Source organism: Pinus tabuliformis, chromosome Q (genome assembly GCF_031772625.1).
Source record: "Pinus tabuliformis cultivar Carrire ecotype Pingquan chromosome Q, CPIR1, whole genome shotgun sequence".
NCBI classification, from domain to species: Eukaryota; Viridiplantae; Streptophyta; class Pinopsida; order Pinales; family Pinaceae; genus Pinus; species Pinus tabuliformis.
Window position 1 is genome coordinate 1,274,438,179 of NC_142296.1, and position 9,539 is coordinate 1,274,447,717.

The 9,539-nt window shown below is 33.6% G+C and overlaps 1 pseudogene across 2 annotated transcripts; it reads right to left on the minus strand.

The window, feature by feature from the left end:
• Nucleotides 1–600: 600 nt before the first annotated feature.
• LOC149224496 (pentatricopeptide repeat-containing protein At1g08070, chloroplastic pseudogene) lies at nt 601–3,516 on the minus strand (annotated as a pseudogene). 2 transcript variants are annotated; one of them, XR_016249512.1, is made up of 2 exons: nt 2,570–3,516; nt 601–2,340 (listed from the first exon to the last, which is right to left on the minus strand). The product of XR_016249512.1 is annotated as a pentatricopeptide repeat-containing protein At1g08070, chloroplastic pseudogene, transcript variant X2 (transcript). The 2 variants fall into 2 exon arrangements; XR_016249511.1 differs by having other exon boundaries at nt 2,501–3,516.
• Nucleotides 3,517–9,539: the final 6,023 nt, after the last annotated feature.

Here is a 9,539-nt window from a genome sequence, read left to right on the forward strand (position 1 = left end):
TTATTATGACATAAAAGAAAATATTTACAGACAAGATGAGAGGGGAATGCCAGGGTAATGACATGAGGCGTTCCCTTAAAGCTTTCCTTACGAGCTTTGCTTACTCTCCCTCTTGGTTTTATAACTCTTCTACCGAATAAGAATTTCCTTTCTCGCTTTCTTATGATGGAAAAAGATGCCATACCTTCATTCTTTAATGCTTACAATATTATGTTACAACTAGGGCAATGTAGCCCTCGGCATTATATTCGCCTAACAGATCTCGTAGCTTGGAATACCACTGATAGATGTGAGAAAGCTAACTCCCACTTAAGGTCGAGGATCATACACTGAAACGTTTTGTCATCTAGAACATTCTACTTATACTTTATTCCTACTACACATACCACAAGGTATTAAAAGTTCAACCATGTGATATATAGTGGACCCAAAATAAAAATTGGTGAATGGGTTAGGTTGAGGCATCAAAAGATTCGTGGTGAATTAATCTTATTTGGTTTAATTTTGTCTAAATCTAGCATTACAAATAATCCCCACAATCAGATGGTTTATCTTGACATTCCTCCTTATGATGATTAGTCCACCAACCATCCTGTAGACTAGTTACCACCCTCAGATTCCAATCACTTCAACACAAAACTCAGCATCTTTTCCCTGTTGATTCCCGACAGAATATGGTTTATCCTTAGAATAAGGAACCTGTTGACATCCTCACCAGAAAACTTCTTGTCAGCAAATTTAGAGATGAACTTGGTTAATACTGTAAAAATTGCAAAACAAGGAGATTGTCAACAATTCAGATTGGAAATTACAATCTTTCTTGTTTATCCTGTCAACCATCACCAATAAAGTCAACAGGAACATAACCTATCCCTAAAATGATGGAAGTGCTTGTCCCCTGTGACAATTTATTGCCCAGCAATTTAGTAGATGAACTTGTTCAGAATCTGTGACCACAGACATAGTTGCCATGCACTCGTAGATCTTGATAACATCAAAAGGGATCTTGGAGAGCGTCCTGCTTAGGCAAAAGCAACCACTGACAGCTAGCTATAGTAGCATAAAGACCATTCTGCTTGTATACCACGTGATGGAATACAATTTTTTTGTTGGCAGTGTATCATTCTTTCCTCATTAAATCTGACAGCTCATCAAACTTATCATCAATTAATCTTATTTGTGGATGTAATTTGTCCTCCACAACAAATGCATGCACCCTGTTATTGACCTCAATCCAACTACAACCTGGTTCCTTTCTCAATCCCCTGTCTTTCATTGTCTTTCTCACTCTTGCTCTATCATCCCATCTCCCAGCTGCAGCATAGATGTTGGACAGAAGCACGTATGTTGCAACATCTTGTGGATCCAAATCAACCAGATGTTCAGCTGCACGTACTCCTAATTCAACATTTCCATGAATTCTGCAAGCTCCAAGCAGAGTCTGCCACACTAAAATGCCAGGCTCACATGGCATCAAGGAGATAAAATCCTCAACCTCGTTAAGGTGTCCAGCACGCCCTAGAAGGTCAACCATGCAAGCATAATGGTCTATTCTCGGTGTGATATTGTGATCTCTACTCATGGAAAAGAAGTAGTGATAGCCTTCATTCACTAGGCCTATATGGCAGCACGCATGAAGAACACCAAGAAAAGTTATATGATCAGGCTGCAAGTTTGCTTCTTGCATCTGTTTAAAGAGTTGAAGTGCATCCTTGCCTTGTCCATGTTGAGCACATCCCATAATCATTGAGTTCCATGAACTCAAATTTCTCTGCAGCATTTCACCAAAAACTTGGTGTGCACTCTCTATGCTTCCACATTTTGCATACATTGTAAGAAGAGAATTTCCCACAATGACAACCGACTCTAATCCTATTTTTTTAACATAAGCATGGACTTGTTTTCCCTGTTCTAAAGATACACTAGCACACGCCGCAAGAACACTAGAAATAGTGAATTCATCCGGACTTGCATTTGCCTTTTTCATATGACAGAACAGTTCCAGGGCCTCCTCCACAAAACCATTTTCTGCACATCCTGTGATCATAGCAGTCCAGGATACCCTGTCCTGCTCTGTCATTCTTGCGAACACTTCTCGCACATCACACATGCTTCCAGACTTGGCATACATGTCAAGGAGAGCACTGGTAATACGAACGTTAGAATCAAGTCCAGCTTTAATGATGTGGCTATGAATCTGCTTCCCTGGTTCCAAAGCCGCAACATTAGCACACGCCATGAGAATACTGGCAAAAGTTAACTTGTTGGGTTTTATGCCAACCTGCTGCAATTGGTGGAACAGCCTCAAGGCTTCGTACCCACATCCATTTTGGGAATACCCTGCAATCATAGCAGTCCAGGAAACCAAATTTCTCTGAGGCATTTTGTCAAACACTCGGTGTGCAAGCTCTAAATTCCCACATTTGGAATACATAGTTATAATAGCATTTCCAACAGAAATATCCAACTCAAAGAAAGTTTTCATGATGTAAGTATGGACCTGTTTTCCCTGTTCTATTGCCTCAGGCATGCAGCACGCGCTCAGGACGCTGGTGAAGGTGGTACTTACCGGTTGAAAGCCTCCATGCTGAAGTAGAGAAAAATGTTTCATAGCCTCGGTATAATGTCCATTCTGAGAAAAGCCTGCAATTATGGCGTTCCAGGATACCAGGTCTCTTTTGGGAATTTTTGTAAAAACTTTGACTGCGTCCTCCGTGCTTCCGCAGTTAAAATACATGGTAACGAGGGCATTCCATACAGAAACATCTGATTTAATTGGACTTTTGAACATGAGCGCATGCACGGACTGGCCCTGTTGAAAAAGTGAGAGCTTAGCACATGCGCTGAGAACGCTGGAAATGGTGATGTGATTCGGCTTCACACCCGCGCGTTGGATTTGGCAAAAAAGTTTGAAAGCCTCATGACAGAACCCGTTTTGGGCATATCCCACGATGAGCTTAGTCCATTGGATGACTACCTCTGGTGCAGACATTTTGTCAAATAATGAGCTGGCATCTTATCACTTTCGATGGAAACTAGATGATGGTTTCCTTATAGATTTTATTCAAAACAATTAGATTTTCCAAAACAATGCACCTGGAATAATAAAAGAACGGGAAAGGATCACAATTGGTAGAGACTTCGCTTATGAACTGAAATTTTGAACCAGTGAGTGGCTCTACTCAAACCAGTTTTGTAGTTGAGAAAGCAAATTTTGGATGGGTAGATTCTGTACGAAAGCACTTCCATTTTCTGAAAGCCTAGATGGTTATTGAACTTGATGTGGTGTAAACCTACATAACTATGTATATTGATTGTTCCTTAGGCCACCATTAGAGAAGTTTGGCTGTGCAAAGAGTGGAGTCAGTTGAGTGGTAAAATGCTTCTCTGCTGCCCTTTGTAAGAGTTTGTTAGTGGAGATTCAGCTCGCTCGAGGTTTGATACAAGGTGATCTTTATCTTCATCACATTCAACAATAAATAGGATTAAACGAGCAAGGTTGTCCAGTAATAAGTCATTACATTCATCCCTATTTACATCACATTCACTAACAAATAATCGACAAGTCCCAGTGAAAAAGGCAGAAACCACGTGGTTCATGCGTAGACGTTCAAGAAAACATATATATGGAGTTTGTTGTTATCAAGATAATTATATTGATATACTCTAGCAAATTATTTTTTTTGGGGGAGAAAAAACAAAGGTTTTTATATATAACAGAAAAACAGTTAGAATTTTTTGAGGAAACCCTATGTAGAAAGTCTTCGACATCATTTTCGATGGGAGCGTGAAGAAATATTATTATTATAGTTATCATATGCAAACTATCTATATACTCTCTCCCTAATCCATTATTTATCTAGGATTTATCTAAGGCTAAAAGCATTGACATTATCAACGATTTGTAAAAATTCATAAAAACTCTATTTTTTAAATAGACAAAAACTCATATCAACTAGGGAAACATCTAAACCAGTTGCATGAAAAAACAGAGAAAAATAGAATTGGATCAAACCAACAAGAAAGATCCAGCATTTCTCCACGTGCCATTTCACAAAACAGAGAAGAAAATACTCCCAGGTTGTGCAGATAGAGCCCTTTTTTAGAGTGCGTGAACCAAAAAAATAAATTCGTTGTACATTTAACAAAGACGATGTGTTGGAACATAGACTTCAGCCTAACAATCTTGCACAGCCAGTTGAAGAGCGATGGTGGAGCAAAAGAAGAATGACCATTTAACCAATCAATGACAACCTGTGAATCACCCAGAATGTGCAAAGAGTTTATACCAAGCTATTTTGCGTAATATAAGAGGCCCCATACAATGACTACTTTGGCCTTGTTGTTCATTCCTTGTCCATTGTTCCAATGAAAATGATATTGATAAGATAGTGATATCTTGATAACCACCCCACAACCGCAATGATCACCCTGTGCAGCCCCATCGAACTAGCCAACCATAAAATAAGAGCCTCTGATATAGATTTGTGCAGCCTTAATCTTGTGATATCCCTAGCATATTCATTGTACATGACAATTATGAAGTCACATATGTGATCTATGTTGGGGCATATTCTAGCATTTTTTTATATATCAAATAATTGAAAATTTTAAAATCTATGTCATGTAATGTATGTATGGTTATACATGTTTTACTTAGTTTTCATTCATGTTACTTGTGCATTGGGTTCCATTTGGATTGTAAGTATCACAGAAGTGATCAATGTTCAATTTCTTGTTGCTTTAGGTAATAAGGACCAATAAAGTTAATACGTTAAGCTAAAATTTCCACTTCCAATTACAATGCAAAGGATTATTTCCCCCCTCTAGCCTCCACACCCTTTTAAGCATATATAGTGGGCTCTTGTTGTGCTAGTGTGGGAATGTGTCATACCAAACGGTGATGCATCCTAGGAAGTGCTTCATCCCTTGGTTCCATGTATAAATCAAGAGCAAATATGATTTTCTATAGGTGGTGGATTGCCCACTCTTGATGGAGGCTTACTATGTGAGGTTGGGCCATTTGATACAACCAATTCTATGTCAATTATTGACTTGAAGTTCTCATCGATTTGGTTAATTAGTGTATTCAACTAATACACATCAATGGCCACTTCTTAGGCTCGAGGTTAAGCACAACTTGTTTTTATTTGTTTAAACATGTTCCCGAGCTCCATGTGCTTATTATTCTTTACATGTGTAGGATGGAATCACAAACACCTCCTTGGTTTTGAGGGGTTGGACTAGAATAGGGTTGGGTGAGCATGAAAGTCAATCAGCTTACTGGATCATACATGAAGGATTATATTCACCTCATCATGTCTCGGGAAAACTAGATACTTAGGTGAGGCACCAACCTTTAATGGTCGTTCGTTGACCCTTTCTACCCATGTCCACATATATTACTTCAATTGATGGATAGAATGATGATTTATTTGTTATGATAAGAGGTTATGGAGGATACCATCAAAGTTCTTTCACATATAGTTGAAACAAAAAGAGTAGGGAATATTTAGTTTCAAATGATGATGGGACAAAGGAAATCAGAGAGAAGTAACATGGCATGTGGTTGACTAGTAGACATGAAAGAGTTTACCACAATAACTAGCTTAGGTTAAACCATTCATGTATGTATAGGCTCTACTTTTAAAAAGAAATATTGTATTGATGTCGAAAATTAAAATACTAACAATAGTCTACATGCTAGGTAAACTATAATAAACAAAACCAAATGTTTCTGCAAACAAAACCAAAAACTATAACAATTTACATCATCTTTCTGTCTAAATTATAAGTTCATTCATTCATTTGATTAAGAGTATATTGCAAATGTGTTTCTATGTGAACCATTCACCTTTATAGAAATCCAACAAAAAAATATCAAAGGTACTTAATACTAGGCGAGGAAGTATGTCTTTAAAAATTAATCTTAAAGGAAACTATAAGTCAGTCCTCTGCAAGCATGTTTGAACCATCCAATAATAGGCAAAGCTATGATATTAACTATAAAGATATAAGGACAAGATTAAAAATATTTTCATATATTTTATTATACCTGCCAAAGGCATAGTATATTGTAATCATTTTGGGTCAAAATGCTTTAACTCCTAATTAATTTGCAAATTTTTAAAAACTATCTGTAAAATTTATTAAAATTTTGGTAAAATTAAATATTAAATTTATTTTTTAGAAATTGGAAAATTGATTTTTGAATTTTTAAAATTTGAATTTCTAATTTTTGATTGGTGGATGACTAATTTTATGTAGTTTAAAATCAGTTTGTCAAAATTAAAAACAAAACAAAAAACAAAACAAAAAAACAAACATCTTGTGCTTTCTATTAATTGTTGTATTCTTTCTAATAACAATGATTTTTTAAAATAATAATAGAACAAGTATCCTCATAAATTAATTATCAAAAAATATGTATATGTGGATTTTTCCATAATTAATATTTTCTTTCCGTTCATTTTCATACTTATTTTTAACAATAAATATTTATTAACCTATCATCATTCTTTGTTTGCTTTTTCTTAATTGTTGTACTTTTTTTCATGTTTTTTCACCTTTTTCCATTAATATGTTTTATTAATCATAATATTTTTTGGATAGTTTAATTATTTAATTGTTCCCAACCATTTTTCATAAAACTATGTTATCATGTATCAATAGATGATTAGCAATTTGATTCCCTTCTACCAAATTTGTGGTGCTTAAATCATATACATAATATAATTAAGTTATATCATCACATTCACCCCATAAAAATTCTCTATTTTTTACATAAAAATTAAATGATAAACAAGAATATTACACTTTTTTAATTTTTTATTTCTACTAATTTAATTTCCATAAATTAATATTATAATTAAACTTAATAATTTTAATCTATTTTATAAAAAAATTACATTAAAAACAATTTGAGGATTTTTTTTAATGGGTCAAAAGATTTCTATTATCAAAAAATTTTACATCGCACACTAAAGAACTTGATAGATATCCATATTGACTTTGATAGATATCCATATTGACTTTTTTTTAAATGGCTAGATTTTCATTCACATTGCATTTTGTATATATTAAGCACACCAAAATAACTCTCTAACGTAATTTAGAAGCATGTCAAATGGCCCTTTTATATAGTGAATGACATATTTCTTTTACAACCGTGTGTTGGTCTCGAACATGCTAATACTTTAAAATTGTTTTTTTCCATTTGATAGGCATTTAAGCTTTGCAACTAGATTAATACATAATTTGACATGTTAGCTTATTGATCCATCATAGTCATTATTCATTATTGCATTTAAGATTTGCAAGTGGATTAACACATAATTTGACATGTTATCTGATTGATAAATAATTTATGTTTCTACTTATTTTAAATTATCATTTAGATAATTAAAATTAATCTAGATATTTCAAAACCAAGTTCCACCAAATTGATATACAATTTATTCTAGATAAATTTGAGTGGTATAAACAACCATTTAAATAATTAAAGTTTATCAAATCAATTATAGATATTTCAAAAATCGTCTTTAACCAAGTTGAGATACAATTTATTTCATATAAATTTTAGGAAACAATGCAATGTTCATCTCATTGACCACACACAAAGTCAAACATTACTCGTTCAATCTTATGCAAATAGTTATCATATATAATTCATAATCCCTTTGTAACAATTTAAAGGGTAACTTTGTATTTTCCAATTGGCTATGGGATGAATTTGATATCTTTTCTTTCACATGACTTCAGTAGCACCTCTACTCAACATCAACTCAACTCTATTCAATGTTGTAATAATTTTACATAGTTCAATGTTGTAATAATTGTGTAAGGATAATATATTTGTTATGTGAAAGGAGTTTCTACCACAAAAGTCATCTGTGTGATCTATGAGCCTATGATCATCAATCTTCGTTAGATAATTATTGGTGCAACAATGATCACTTTAATTGGTGCAAGAATGATCACTTTTATGTGGATATGAGGCCATGGATCTTTTCATCAATCTTATATATTTACTAGATCTCCATGAGTACCAAGAAAACATCCTACGAGGCCATGGTTCTTTTCATCAATCTTATATATTTACTGGATCTCCATGAGTCTTGAACTCTTTTAATCATGATATTAATTGTTATTAAACATATCAACAAAACATCTTGGTCATAAACCTTAAAATCCTTATGGGCATTATTAAAGAAGTGTGACTTATTTGAGTATATTCTCCAAGTATACCAATGCATTGGATAAAGAAACTTTCAATATCTTTGTCTAAAATGGTAGAATTTATTGACAACTTCTTTTACAAAAGCACTAGATTGCCTACTAGTCTTCTCAAGGAATTTAATGGAGTTAATGTTGATTATCCAAGTGTAAAATTACAACAATAAATATTAAAATTCATAGCTCACTTTAAATTATCACTGAAGAGACAACAAATTTTAGAGGTGTTGCGCAATATATATTCTAATCATAAAGATTAATCCATTGAGAGTTAAGACATCAAAGAGACCTAAATGCATAACCTATGATCTTGTAATGAAGTACTTAACCATCCATGAAACATATCAGCATAATGTATTCCTCTCACAACCTATTCATTTATTTTGTTGAAGTCAAAAAGTGTTGTATATTATGACTCTTATCAAATGAGAAGAGGAGAAAACAAGCTCAATTACTATTTATGTATTCACTACTCGAGGAACTTAGACAAAGCAATAACATATATACACATTCAATGTACAAATGTATATGTACTATAACTCAAAGAACATTTCAGTTCATAAAGCGACATTCCATTGCCTAAAAACGGCTATAGAAGATTTTTTTTATAATTATCAATCAACTCATTTGCATAATTAGTGGTTGTCTCTTGTTCTCCCTTGTCCCCAATACTTAAAAAATAGTTGAAGCCCTAGTCCCAACTTTACTAGTTGGACAATTTAGGAAGACATTATTAATTATATTTCTTTCTTGGATGAGTGAAGGCATAGTACAAACTTCACACTGGATGTTTCCTTAATGATGGATACTAGGGTAGATGTGGTCAAATCTAGTCAATAGTTGCTCCTAACCTTTAAAGGCTAAAAGAAACACATTATTTGCATGTATTATATATTATCACACTATGGGTCTATCAAAGTTATGCAAAGTGGGTATTTATTGAAAGTGGAATTTAACTTTGCACCCTATGAGTGCCTAACTCCAAATTTGAGTAAATATATAAGGAGGTAAGTAAAAAAATATAATTTAAAGAGTTGTTTTTCTTTTCTTCCATTCCAAAATTATCTATTCTTATGATTGACATCATCATCTTGAATCCTATTTATTCTTTTAAAATTGATGTTAATAAGACAATTTTTATTTTGAGACATATCTCCAACCCAATATTGGTTTCCATTTCCATGTTATTAATGGTTTCATTCACTTTTGTGATGCATTTCCCTTGATTCCAGTTTATGGATATAACATCAAAGTTCTTATATTAAATAGTAAAAGGTGGGTGCAAGCTAATGATGGTCTTTCAT